General features: G+C 45.7%; 1 protein-coding gene across 5 annotated transcripts in view; it reads right to left on the minus strand.

The window, feature by feature from the left end:
• Nucleotides 1–15127, minus strand: part of Mob3b (MOB kinase activator 3B) — a 193705-nt gene that overhangs the window by 2928 nt on the left and 175650 nt on the right. The window lies entirely within an intron of this gene.

Raw genomic sequence — 15127 nt, forward strand, 5'->3', positions numbered from 1 at the left:
GGGGAGCAAGATCTGGAACCACTGAACACTTGGAATTAAATAACAGTCCTTCTCTCAGGAGGTCACGAAGAATGACCTCCAGTGTACATCCCCACCCCTTTCAGTTGTCTCTCCGAGGACAGCAAAGTATCACTTACCAACTGGTATGATAACGGGTTTGGGCTGCTATTTTTAGAATAGAAAACATCTCCTATTTGACTAAGATTCAATCAAAGATGGGGGCGGGGATGAAGAATGTAATCATGTACAAGTCAAAAGAAATTAAGGAAGAGGAAGAAACACCAGAGTCTGGCCTGCACTACCTTCCTTGCTCTTACGGGAATGTGTGGCTCCCAAAAGGGCCATCCTTTCTTTTCCTTTGAGACTCTGCTCAGGCTGGCCTATTTACACCTAATCCCATCTCAACTTTCTTTCCCTGGCTAACTGCCATTTATCTTTCCAGTTCAGATATGATGACATCTGTTTGCCTGGGAGACCTCATATCAACCTGTGGAGGATGCTATGTCTTTCACCTGTGCACACTTGACTTTGTTAGGATGTACTGGTTCTGGGTGTGTGGTAGTTTCAATGACAATGGCTCCCATAGGCTGATATGCTTGAATACTTTGTCCCAGTTAGTGGGACTATTTGGGAAGAATTAGAACATCTGGATTTGTTGGAGGAGGCATTCCCACTAGACAGAATCACTGAATGCCAGGAAGAAATTAACACTCATTGCATCTCTCCAGGGGCTTTCATCTTTATACTCTCAATATTTCCCACAATGCTGGTGCAAGGGAGTTCTTTTCATCATTAAGAACAGCATGGGCTGCAGGCAGAAAAAGAGCCTTGAGCTTGTCAGCATTTGGGGAAGACAAGACGTAAGTAACTTTAATTAGATGAGTAAGGTGCTTCTGAGTTCCATTTGCTGCAGAACTGACGGCAGCTGCTTCATCTCTTGAATGCTGGCCTGGATCATCCCAGACAACCAAACAGCAAACATCTGAGTCAAAGGAGTTAGCGTGCAAGTATCCCGCTCAGAAGGCTGTTTGAAAACCATACAGACTGTGCAGGTTAAAGAAAGGACAGTGTGTGTGATCTAGGTACTCTCCCATTCTGTACTAAACACAGGAAGCTCCATTCTGCATCACAGTTAGTATGCAAATGCATATGCTGAACTCCTCGTGGTCACTTACTCATCTTATTATGTGGACCACATACTAGGAGATGGGGCCCGATGTTCTCAGGTACCTACAGTCTTTAGGGAGGAAGAAATGTGGTGAATCGCACACTGAAATAATAACATCACTGCAAGTATTTACCAACAAAAACATGAAGCGTATTCAAAGGAGGTTCAGAGACATTACAATCTCACCTCTGCTTCTTGCTATTCACCCACATGAAGAGCATCATGATTTAAGTAAAATGTCTCTTTAGGGGGACATCTCTAACTCCAACACAGGATAACAACATCTCACACAACATCAACACAGGACAATAACATTTCTAACTCCAACACAGGATAACACAGGATAATAACACACTCTTCCTACCCCTTTAACAGCCACAGAACCCCACTTCACCAGTCAAAGGTATAATGGTAATTTTAATATAAATGTATACAGCAAATTATTACAGAGGCTGATTTTTAAAAAAATCCTAGCTAGTTCCTCAATAATGACACAGATAGATTTATTTTCAACTTAAAGTGAAATAACTAGGTATTATAATTCCATTCTAATCCTATAACCCAACCTGGCTACGTCACAGCCAAGATCCCTGAGATATGGGCATTTTTGTATAAGTCTGGCTGTCTGGGCTTCAGGTGCGTTTTGCCTCGATGTCTCTCTGGACCTCTGCCTCACGTCAAATCCTCTCTTTCTCTCCCTTCTTCCCTGGCTAGCTGAAGTCCCACCCTATTCTTTCTGTTGTCTAGTTATTGGCCTTTCCAGATTTAATTGACAAGGCAGAGAATACAAGGTGAACATTGTTTACACAAACTTGAGACAGGAGATTCTTAAACATTACAAGGCTGTGTCTGGATTGTTGAGGGATAGAGAACCCAGAACTTGACTAATAGAAGGTAGACTTTACACAGCGCACAATAACATTATGCCTACAGAAAAACCCTTCATTTCTGCTCTTTGGATTACCCCAGGCACGACCCTATGGACTCTGCCCACTGTTTGCCCTTGCATCCCCAGTGCCTGATAATCAATCAGATTCAATAAGTGTTTGCTTAATCAAGTAACACACAGATTCTCTTCACCTGTACAACGTAGTGTTAGTAAGTGGATCAAGGGAAGGTTAAATGCATTAATATATGCATAGACTCAATATATCTCAATTCCCTTCCCTGGTCCCTTTCTATAGATGAGGTTCAGAAGCATGGCCGAAACAGCAGTCACTCCTTGCTGGCAGGAAGTGGCCTGGGAAGAATTTTCTGTTAATATACACTCTGACACGGATCTGAAATTTAGAGTTAGAAGAGACGGACCCAAGGCAGCAGAGAGGTGAGATCAGCTCAGGGATTGGGTGTTGCTATGCTGGAGCAGAGAGCTCCTGGCCATAGCAGGGTGTGAACAGCAAAGAACGTGGACAAGTAAGAGAGAACCATCTACCTTCCACAAGGAGAAGAAATAACTGTGACAGCACTAGATAAGTCTACTGTTCCCACCTCAAGTCTCCAGGGGTTCTTGTGCTAGAACTGTATGGTGGTACTACAACTGTAATCCCAATATTTGGGAGGCTGAGGCTAGCCTGGGGTATAAACAAGCAAAGAGATGAAAATAAAAAAAACTAAAGGTTCTTGTATTCTGAGTTGACACTTGATAACAGATTGTGAATTTGAGAGGAGGAGAGTAATTCCAAGGCTAGACATGAGTTCAGCTTTATAACTAATTCTATGACTGTTTGCAATGGATCAGTGCTCCGAGAAAGAGAGAAAGGCGCTTTTGATTAGAGCCCATGGAGCGCTCCGTGCTTTGGGCAGCTGTTTCAGTGTGTACATAGAGCTCTGAGAGGTAGCCACAACTGTCTGTCAGAAGAATTCTAGTCCCAGGGATGAACTAGTTTGTAGGCGGTGCATGGCAGCCTAACCAGGGACAGGTGGTAAGAGGCCAAGGTCTCTCCCGCTCTGCAGGGGCATCCTGCAATCCTGGCTGTAACCCTAAGAGATGAATGTGCACTGTACTGGCAAAGCAGGAGGTTGGAGAAAGAAAGGCGACTCACCAAAGCCACGTGGAGAGCGGCAGGTGTGGCATCCAAGCAAGCCCATGTGACCGTGAAGGCCAGGGCTTTCCACCCGGCATGGGGCTCTAGCTGAAAGCCTCTAAGCCAGGAATAAATATGATAACTTGGGCCGGACAGTGGTGGCACACGCCTTTGATCCCAGCACTTGAGAGGCAGAGGCAGGCAGATTTCTGAGTTCGAGGCCGGCCTGGTCTACAGAGTGAGTTCCAGGACAGCCAGGACTACACAGAGAAACCCTGTCTCAAAAAACCAAAAATAAAATAAAATAAATGATAACTTGGAAATTTATCGACTTATTATTAATTATAGATGGTTGCAGGTTGCTAGAGGCACTGCTTTTTTCAGCTAGGCTAGTATCAATTTGAATTATTAGTTGTGTTAGAGAAAAGCTTTAAGACAGTTATGTTTCCTAGAATATGTAATGCTTAACACAGAAGAGTGTTTTTTGACAGGAGTGGAGAGAGAGTGAACAGATCCAAGGCCTTTGAGGAATTTTGGCTGTGAGGATTAGTAGAGGGCTTTCTGCACCGCAGTGTGAGCCCCAACAGGCAGAAGAGAGAGTTCTTTCTGAGATGTCTCTTTAATTCCAACAGGAAAACATGATTTTAATGACAGCTCACAAACTGAAGGACATTGTTCTTGGATCTAACCTTTGAAAATGTATAGTAAGATTGCTGCTGGTAAGATGGCTCAGCAGGTTAAAGTGCTTGCTACCAAACCTGAAAAACGTTGCATTCTAGACTCACATTGGTGGAAGGAGAGAACTGACTTGTTCAAGTTGTCCTCTGAGCTCCACATGCATGCCAGGTGCTCACACTTAAATGTTAAAAAGCACAGGCCCTCTTCTCCTCCAAGTGGGTTGCCTCCTCCAGCCTTAGTATGAGGGGACGTGTCTAGTCTCATTGTAACGTGATGTGCCATGTTTCCTTGATATCCCCGGGAGGCCTGCCCTTTTCTGAAGGGAAACGGAGGAGAGGGAAGGTTGCGGATGGTGTGAGGGATTGGGAGGAGAGGAGGGAGGAAAAACTGGGGTAGAGATGAGAGAATCAAAAAAAAAAATTGGGCTGGAGAGATGGCTCAGAGGTTAAGAACACTGGCTGCTTGCTCTTCCAGAGGTCCTGAGTTCAATTCCCAGCAACCACATGATGGCTCACAGCCATCTGTAATGGGATCTTCTGGTGTGTCTGAAGATAGCAACAGTGTATTCATATAAATGAAATAAATAAATCTTAAAAAAAAAAATTACAGGGTCCAGGGCTGCATTCTACTTATTTGCCACTTGGTGGTGCTATCAAGCCGGTTAAAGAGATAGTCTCCACTCGTACAGTGAGCCCTCCTGAATCTAGCAGACCCAAAGACATTCATTCTTTCATTCCTTCCTCAAGGGGGGCAGGCTCAGTGTCTTTCTCAGAGAGCAGACTGCAACATGTATAAGGCAGGTTACCAAAGCCTGAAGCACACTTATGGTGACTTCTGCAGGGAAAATTTCATAGAAATATCATAATATTTGGAGGTTATTTGTTTGTTTATTTTGTTTATTTTTTTATTTATGACCCAGCTACTCCAGTCCCGGGCATATACACTTACCACACATGCTCACCCATGCCTACTGCTGCTCTACTCACAACAGCAAGGAAATGGAACCGGCCTAGATGTCCACCAACACATGAACGGACAATGGAAACGCAGAGCATGTATGCAATGGAACGTCATTTGGCTGTAAAAACAGCATTATGAAATTTATAGAACGACAGATGGGCTGGAAGTAATTACACAAGATGTCAGAAAGACAAAAGCCACATGTTCTCTCTTACATGCAGAGCTTAGCCTGTAATGTATAAATGGGTGTGACATTACATACATATATGTAGATAAAACTCATATATATGTATGTATGTATGTATGTATGTATGTATGTATGTATGTATGTTTGTAGATAACATCTAAATGGCTAGAAGAGAGACCAAGAGTGGCTAAAAATATTGGGAAGGTTGATGGGAAGGGTGGGTCAAAGGACCCAGGAAAGGGACGAGGGGAGGAGTTGAAGCTAGGAACAGGAATAGCAAGGGGGACTGAGGATGTGGGGGGAAGGGGGAACCTACTAATAGGTTTGTAATAATGTTAACTTAGAACATTAAAAATATTTCTTAAATGTACTCCTGTGGAAGAAATAAAGGCAGGCTTTGGATCTGTCATCTGGTCAGCCTCATTCTCCAAAGCCGGCAAACAACTTCCACAGCCTGCAGCCTAGGGGAGGAAGCTGGTCGGGCGGGTCCCACCACCTCTGCTCACAGGCTGCACCTTACAGACTGCCAGGCCGATCAGATCCCCTGATCTCCACAAGCCTGGTGCCCTGGAGTTTCTCCCAGGCCGTTTACTCTACCCAGTAAAATGTCTCCATTTCTGCTACGCCTGGCAAATTCTCACAGTTTACGTGACTCCCCGAAATAATTTTTCACTGCATTCTGGGTCCCCATTGCTGGCTTTCTGCTAGCACTGGAATTTATTGCACAATCAGCCTCAATCTGAATTGTGTATTGTGTATACCTTAGTGTATATTGTTGTGTGATGAAGGATATATTTTCAAGTCTTACACAGTATATATGATTTGAGGCAGTTATAAATACAATTTATGTCTAATGTGAGTAATAGCTGGGTAAATTAAATTATGTTTAGTTTCTGATATATTTTTTTTTTGTTCTTGACATAGTCTCTGACTTTTTAGATAATTTTAATACTCACATTATTTCTTGCTTTTAAAAAAAGAGCTCTAGTAACTTAAAGAGCCATGGAAGGGAGAACGGGACCTAAACACCCCAGAGAAGTCACATTTCATTTTAGAACTTTTACCTGGGTTTTGTTTTTGGTAGGGAAAATGGGGGTGGAGAAAACAACCTAAGCTTTGCATAAGTTACACAATTCCTTGTCTGATCTCAACTTTTACAACTGGAAATGGCCTCTGTTTGACAGCACTGTGAGGTGATTCTGACATCCATCATTCTCATTTCTATGAGTTCTGTGATTTAAATATCATCATCATCATCATCATCATCATCATCCTGTCTTTGGTCTGGAAGTTGTCTGGACATCATGAGTCCAAAGCTAGCTTACATGAAAGGGGTACCCCATCCTGTCACCTTCCTTCTCTGCCTCTGCCTGGGAATCAGAGAGCTTGGCTGCAGGCTCCTGCTGTGCCCCCCTTCCACCGGGTATAAGGGTTTCTCTCTCTTCTTTGTCTTGTGATTCTCTCTAGAGACCCCCATGCTTTCCTTCTCTAGTGTTGAACCTCGGCTTTCCTTAGAACTCCTGCCATGCATTTGCCTGCCTGCCTGTCTGTCTTTCTGTCTATGGTCATAACTCTTCTAATAAACTCTTTAGTCCTCAGTAACCAGTCTAGTGTCTTCTTCAACTATCCACCTCATCCAAAACTTAACCTAGATTAGACTGGCTCTAACTGAAGCCCCTTGCCCAAGTTCACACAGCTTCTTAGTGGCTTTCAATCCAGACTGAGTTGCTTTAACAATAAGCAAGCAAACCCTATGCTGTTCCCATTATTCCCCTGGTCGGGGGGGGGGGGGTGGCGGGGGGGGGGATGCAGCCTAGGACATCAGTGGTGTTTAAAATGCTTCAGGGACCAAGAGCAACAACATCTTACACTCCCCCACCTCCCCCACCTCCCCCACTTGCTTTTAATTCCACAACATTCTGTTAACTGTAAGGAACAAGAAGGATGAGGGAGGAAGACATATCAGCGACAGTGAAAACAGAGAGAACAGAGAGCAAGAAAGGACTCGGGTGTGGAAGGTCCCACGTGAGAACACCCGGGTCTGGATGACCTGAGTAGACCCCCACCCCCATATAGCCATTGAAATCTCCATGATTTAGAACAGGGTAGTGTTAGAATTCCATAATACATTGCTGGACTTGTCAAACGGGAAAAGCTCAGTCAGCAAACTTGGGACAGGTGGATACTCCTGTCTCTGCCGCTCTCACACACTCTTGAAGTCACAGAAATGACATGGGATGTTAAAGCATAGGGACCTGCTGTGTGGTTTTCCTATGGCGGGCTCCCACGCTCACCACACAGCAGCACTGCTTTGTGTTGGATCCCCAGTCCCTTGTGCCTATGCAGGGTGTGGCCTCTTCCCGCCTCTGCCTCCGAATTTCAGTTCTGGGAAAGGGCCTGAGCTGTGGCAGAAGCATACTGTAGACATTGCTGCTGAGCTACTGTGTGCGATGCAGAACCATGTAACTGGCTAGGAACGGGTGGTGCACACCTTCAGTCCTAGCATCTTCCTTTAATCCCAGCAGAGGCAGGTGTGTTCACAAGGCCAGGCTGCTTTACACAAGGAGTTCTAGGTCAATCAGGGACTATAGAGAGATCTGTCTTAACAACAAAACAAAATGGAACCCCATAGCCAGGAAGAGTTCCATTCTGATGGCAAACTTGGGGCCTCTGGTTAGAGGGTAGACTGGACAGATGGTCTCTCATCTCGCGTGGTCTATTTCCTAGAGACTTAAAAATCCCTACATTGTCTCCAGATTATACCGGTTTCTTTTATTATTTTCTAGCCCTCCTCCATCTCCAAAGCATGGGGATTAAAATCATTGACCATCTTGAAAAATCCCATGTCTGCCATGAGTATTCCATTCTGTCCCTTACTGCCCAGAGCTGCCTAGGTGAGGTCCCCACCAAAACTGATTCACCTCCCCACTGCAGCTGGCTCCTGGCCACACCCACTCCCCTCAGGCCAGGTTTCTACACTCAGTAGACCAGCAACCTGCTGTGGCCTCATCTCTTACTTGTAGCCAATGCAAGTCCCTTTCAACCTGGCAGTTTCGATGGAGGAGTACTTAGTTGACATCGGCAAGAGATGCTGTGGTGCCAAATTCATCCATACTAGCCAGAGTGAGATCATTCCTGACTACGGATGGGGGAAGGTTGCCTTTGACACGGGACAACAATGGCGGCACTGGTGTTAAAGTATCATGGACAATAGGCAGATGTGGTATTGGGTGCTATAAAATCAGAACAGATTTTCACTTAGTTCAACAGACTCAGAAGTTCTTGCTCTGTTGTGTTACCTTGCGGCCATTCCAGTGTGCACACAAGATTAAGAGGTATTACTCCTCAGCTCCTGCTGGTTTCTGTAGCATCACTGGCAAGGGAGACACAGTTGAGGCCCAAAGAGACGCAGGAGTAGTCCCCACATCCTCTCTATCTCTTTGCTCTGATGTACTAGCAGCTTTGCACCTGGGCTTCAAGGACCTCATGGTCTACATTCCTCTCACCAGAACAACCTGGAACAGGCCTGGTCCCTGTACTTGCTCCTTCAGGACTTGAACACTTGAGGTCATCTGTGCCCTGCTTAGGTGTCTTTGAAGCTTCTAACCCGCCCAGATGGCAGACAGAACAGCTCCCAGGAAAGAGAAGAGGATCCTGGGCTGAGGAAGGAGAAGGTGTCTCAGTGGCTATTTGCTAACCATGTGGCCTGGAAGTTGATTCTCCCTCAGGTGGGTAGGGATGATGTCACAGAAGAGCCAGGTTGAACGTTAGGCTGCTGGCTATAGTGACATCCCCAGAAAAAGAAAGAGGAGAGAAACAAGTAAAGGAAACAAGCAAAATGTAAAGCATTGTAAGCGATCCCCCAGCCAGCTCCCTTCGGGAAAGCTGGACTGCTGTGGATGCAGGAGCCCAGTCAACTCCCATCCAGCCTTGACGCAGGCGGAGGCCTGGGGAAGGGACCACAGCTCTCCGGATGAGGCTAGTTTTAATTTCTAGTGATGAAGATTTCTCTTCTCCCTTTCTAGAATCCAAATAGCTATGTAGACCAGGGGAAATGACATTGGTCCTTGGGCAAACACCTTGGTAATTCCCACTCCACCTCTCTGAACAGATGGGCAAGTCCATGGGACTTGTTTGTCCACTGTGCTGGGTGAGGCATACCTAGCTGTTTTCATGATAATGGAGTGAGAGATGAAGGTCAGAAATTCTTTTATGAATTCATGTCATTTTTCCTTCGAGCTTAGGGATCTTCCTTCTGGCCCTCAGACAGGCAGGCTTTCTGGCAGGAAGCCTCTGTTCAATTGTGGTCAAACTGACCAGCAGATATTACCCAGATTATGAGGCCTAAACATTTTGCACATGATTTTCATAATGCAACCGTGCTCATTTAGCAAGAACTTGGAGGGGGTGGGTAATGGAAAAGCCAGTAGGAAGCTGATGATGGTCACTGTGTATGTCAAATATCCATCTACACATCTGCACAGATGACAATTGGCAGACTGGTGGGGTGATGGCAAAACAACACATCAACATCTCGTGTTTGCCCCAGGCACATCTATCTTCCCCTGTGTGCTAGACACTGCACTGTACAGACTCTGGAATAATGTCACTGTGTGTGGTCTCCTTGCTCTGCAGAGGGAACCGAGGGTCAGCATCTTGGCATAGTCACATACACGGATACTGAGAAAGCAAGTCTGAAACTTCTAAGTCTGTCTTCTAATGGGGTCCATCAGCTATGTCCCCAGGCATCGCGCCTTCAGTGTCGCCAATCAGCATGTGCTTTCAGCAGAGCCTGAGTCAGCGGCCACACTGCATCTACACTAGCCACAGGGTGGGATTACTCCCAAAAGCACCAAAGCTAGGGCTGTTCCCCTACTGCAGGAGCATTCCAAAGTCTGAGATTGTTGAATAAGGCAGGAGAACGGTCAGACTATAAAACTTAAAACACAGCAAATCAAAACCCCCCAAACCTTCACAAGTATGGATGAGATCCAGCCAGTGCAGAAGAATTAAAAAATGTCCTTTTTGGTGCCTTTTAGGGATTTGGGTGGTGAATGAGCCAAACGAAGTAAAAATAGCAATGTAGCAGGCCAGAGCTCCCTGACCGGAAAGAACAATATTTATTTGATTAATTCTGTTCCTAGCCGCCCAGATTACTTAGAGAGTGTTTCCTCTATGCAAAGGTAGGTCTGGACACATACATGCAGGCCCTCAAATCCATACAGACATAAGTATGGACAGATAAAAACAAACATTCCCACCACCCACTGAGAAGAGTTATTCATAACCTATACAAAAATCAAACCGCTGTTCTTTTCCCAAGCCCTACAAACGTTAAAAAGAAGTTGCTTTCTGTAAACACAGTCAGCCCTCGGTTTACACTGATTCACAGAAAAGGAAGAGCTGCCGATTTTTGAAGCCCTCTCACTAAACCACAGGGTTATGAACACATGGCTGGGTGCCTCCTGTCAGGAGAATGTGGGTCCCAGGGTATGATGTCAACGAAACCAGTCATAGAACCATGCGGGAGACAAACAGGCCTCTGGCACCATGCCTGTGAAAAATGATGTAGATTAGGTCAGAATTATCTAGAGTGGATTCACTTCTGGGCATGCCTTTGAGGGATTATCTAGATTAGGCTAAAGTAGAAGATCCACCTGAGCTGTGGGGAGCACCATTCCGTCTGGGTCTTGGACTGAATAAAAGGAAAACCAGCTCAGCAGGAGATCCATTTCATTCTGCTTCCTCACTGAGGGGGACTGCAGGGTGCCCAGCTGCCTCAGACTCCTGTTGACCCTCTCTGCTACATGATGGAGTGCACCCACAAACTCTTCTTTCCTTATGTCACCTTTGTTCAATATTTTGTCACAACAATAAGACGAGTAGCTAATACTCTGGTGTCACCCTATTCTGTTCTCAAGAGCCCCCACAGACACCCGAAGCACCTGGTTTGACAGCAGCATTCCTTCTGACATTACGACTTTCTCAGCAGCAGATTCCCCTGCTGACTCACCTTGCTGAGGTGCTATTACTCCCTGGCCAGGGCAGGATAGTGAACAGACATCATCTTTGCTCTAAGCAATGCTACCTGTGACCCAGCATAGCATAGAAGCTGCCACTCCCCCACCCCTCCATGGCTTTCCCTTATTGCTCTCCCCCATTCCCATTTCTATCTGCTCAGTTACCTGAGAGTTTCCCTAAAGGTCAGTGTTTTATGGTGTCTATTCCTCCAGTCATAACAAAATGCCATCTTCTTAGTTAGGGTTTTATTGCTGTGAAGAGACACAATGGCCAAGGCAACCCTTATAAAGGAAAATATTTAAATGGGGCTGGCTTACAGGTCTGGGGTTTAGCTCACTGTCATCATGGTAGAATGAAGGCAAACATGGCACAGGAGAAGGAGCTGAGAGTTCAACATCTGAATCAGTAGCGAGCAAGGCAAAAGAGTGACACTGGGCCTGGCTTGAGCTTCTGAAACCTCAAAGCCCACCCCCAGTGACGCACTTCCTCCAACAAAGCCATGCATACTCCGACAAGGCCACACCTCCTAATAGTGCCACTTCCTATAGACTCATGGTGGCTATTTTCATTCAAACCACTGCACATGGCAACTGAAACAGAAGAACATGGTGGAAAACAGGTCTGTATAGTGGTAAAGAAGCTACTGACCCAGGTCAGGAGCCTCTTACCTGGGATTCTAGCTCTTTCTGTCTTGCCCAGCTACAGGAGCTGTTGGGAGGGGCTACACTACACACAAGAACCCTTCTAACTAAAAGCAGGACTCCTAGTAGTCTCCACAAAGTTGCCATTCCTGATGGTGAGGAACGTTGCAGTGATTCAGCTGTTTGTCAGACACTCCTGTAAGTGACCCCTTACTTGTGCTCTGTAAGAATGTAAGTTCGGTAGATTCACTGGTCTGGGCAAGCTGGACTTTGGTGAGACAGTACTTCGGTCTGTCATTTGGCTCCCTTCTGGGGTGATTGGATATTTGTTTTCATCTCCCCAGGAAAACCAATCTGTTGTCTGTCACAAGTCTAATTTCCTCCTCCCGTACCCTACGTTCACCCACATGGCTGGATTGGCTCCTGCGGACGGCTCAAGATGCCCCCACCTTGACTAGCTTCTGCAGATGGTTCAAGATATCCTTTGAGGAGTGAAAGAGATTTCTGTATTGCCCAATGCATACTTGTGGAGCCTGCCAGCTCGTGGAAGCTGGACATGGGCATCATGATGCACTCTCCTTTCTGTTTCTGTCACTGGCCTTTCATCAACATCCAGAAAGGCACTGTCTAGATGCAGGGTCCCACCCTTGTGGGGTCGCTGTAGGCACTCGAGTTTTCATGAATGGGCTCAACCTTAATGACCTTCAAAAAGCTGTGATCAGTCATTTTGGAAGTTTTTTGAACTTTCAGGTCATGGGTGCCTGCAGGAAGAATTTACCTCCCTTGGAAAAAACAAAGAGTCTCATAGAGGCCGTCAGCCTTGAATGCGTCACGGGATGAGTCTGCCACCACTTAATAAGACCTGTATTGTGTGTCTGGTGAAATGTGGAGGAGGGTCTCTTCCTCGATGAGCTTGTAATTTGGGAAGTTTGTAGTTTCTTTGCATGCCCTTTCCTTTGGCAGGAACAGTGTTGTTTAGACGGAGGAAGGAGTCCAAAACAAACTGAAAACCTTCATTTTAATAAAACCTGACCTTCATATATACTTCTCAATTTGCAATGGGATTGGCTCCCAGTAAACCCATTCTGATCTGCAAACATGATGAAAATCCACTCCACACACCTGACCTACTGAGCATCTGGGCGAGCAGCACAGTGCATTGCAGAGAAAGGGATTTGTGCACTGCTGTACACATGCACAGAAACACACACATGCTCGCACAGAGTTGCGGCTCCCCCTGCTGCCTGGTCTCAAAAGAGAATATCCTGTCACTAGCCTGGAAGAAGACCAAACCTCAGAATTCCAAGTATGCTTTCTACCATAAGGTCACAAAAATTCCAATTGAAATCCCCACAAGTCAGGGATGGCCTGTGCAATGTCCCAAGCTCATGCAGAACTGGATCTTTTGGTTTATTTGGGGGGCTTTTTCCTTATGTTTATATGTGAGGTGTGGATGCATCTATGTTTTGCACATGTGTGCATGCCTGAGGTTTCCTCATTTGTTCACCAGATTATTACATACTGAAGCTGAACCCAGAGCCTGTAGTTTTGGCTCGAGTGGATAGCCAGCCTGCTCTGGAGATCCCTCCTGCGTGCTGGGATTACAGCTGGCCGCCACGCCCACTCCAACTTCTTGTGGGTACTGGATCTGAACTGTGGTCTTCACACTTGAACAACAAGTGCTTTAACCACGGTGCAGTCTCTGCCCTGGGGCCTTTGGAGCCAGTCACCATTCTGCTCACTATTTGGGCATGACTCTCCTCTCCGTGGGTGGCGGCTGAGCTATTTTTATAGAGAAGCTGAACTTGGAGAGGTCAGTGTCTTGTCTGAGGTTACATGGTTAATACTCAGCAGAGCAAGATTTTAAGCCCAGATCATTCACATACTGTGGACAGACCTTGGAAACCTGTTTTCCCTCTACAATGGGGACCAGAAGAATACAGCGTGTGGCCCAAATCCAGTCCATGCCTGCTTTTATATGTCCTACAATCTAAGAATGCTGTTTGTACTTTCAAATAGTGGAAAAAAATTACAGAACAATTTCACAACGTGTGATTATTATATGAAATTCAAATTTTAAAAGATTTTTTTTCTGTATAAAAGTTCATGTAAATGCATTCTCTCTCTCTCTCTCTCTCTCTCTCTCTCTCTCTCTCTCTCTCTCTCTCTCTCTGTGTGTGTGTGTGTGTGTGTGAGCGCAGTGTCCTTGGAGGCCAGTTCCTGGCAGTTAGACCGTTGTGAGTTGCCATGTAGGTACTGGAACTGAACAAGTCCTCTCAAAGAGCAGAAGGAACTGTCAACTGCTAAGCCATTTCTCCAGCCCCTAGAACTCAAATTTTAGTGTTCATGAATCAGGTTTCTTGAGAACCCAACCATACCTAGGTATTCTGTGTTGCGTGTGTCTGCATCCACACCTCAACAGCAGGATGGAGTGGAGACAGAGATCATGTGGCCCACAAGCCACAGCATAGCAGCATGTAGACCACCCCAGAAGAAGTTCACTGCCCAAACTGTACTATGTCACCACCATCCCTGGGGAGCCCTTGTGGTTTTAAAGTCCATATATAAGTGGATGTTCCAACTTGTCTTTTCAGTATTAGCCTGGCAATAGATATCCAAATAGTTCTCTTGGCTGCAGAGACCAGTGAAGTTATCGGCGTAGGAACACACATCCAAAGCAGGAATGAAGCGACCTAGACGTGTACTTGTCAAATATCCCACGGCTCTGAGAGCGTGGGAAAGGTCAGCCTTGTCATCAGTGACTCTGAGAATGAAACAAGTTTCCATGAAGGAAATGTGCTTTAAAACTGTGAAACGATTTTTACTTGCGGCTTTGTTCTTTTTAGATTGGCATGAAGCTTAGGCTTGTTAGTGATAAGGGGGCACTGAGTGTTACCGAGGTCACTCTGTTTTACTGTCCACAAATGAGAGAAAGCTGGCTGGACCACCTGGTTCAGTCCAGGAGAGAAAGAAAAGACCTTCCTCCTCTTTTTCCCTCTGCACACATCTTCATCCCCCATTAAACAGCAATAAAGCTACAGATCACTGGCCACTTTTGCTTTTTAAGACAGGGTCTTTCTGGGTAGGTCAGGCTGACCTTGAATGATTGATCTTCCTGCCTATGGCTCCTAAGTGCTAGAAATAGTAAGGGTTTACAACCTTAAGTCTTAAAGCACTGGGCAGATGGCTCAGTCAGTAAAGTGCCCTCTGTGAAAGTGTCAAGACCTGAGTTCAGACCCATAACACCCATGTAAAACTCTGGGTATGGTAGTGGAGTCTGGTAACTCCTAATTTGGAAGGGATGGCATAGATACATGTAGTTTATTGGGCCAGCCAGTCCAGCAGAATCAATGAGAACTTGGTACTCCAGGTTCAGTGGAAAACTCTGTTTCAAAAAATATGGTGGTGGGACCGAGGCTGGGGCTGGAGACACAGTTCAGCATTGAGA

Source organism: Grammomys surdaster, unplaced genomic scaffold (assembly GCF_004785775.1).
Source record: "Grammomys surdaster isolate TR1022 unplaced genomic scaffold, NIH_TR_1.0 97, whole genome shotgun sequence".
Taxonomy (NCBI): Eukaryota; Metazoa; Chordata; class Mammalia; order Rodentia; family Muridae; genus Grammomys; species Grammomys surdaster.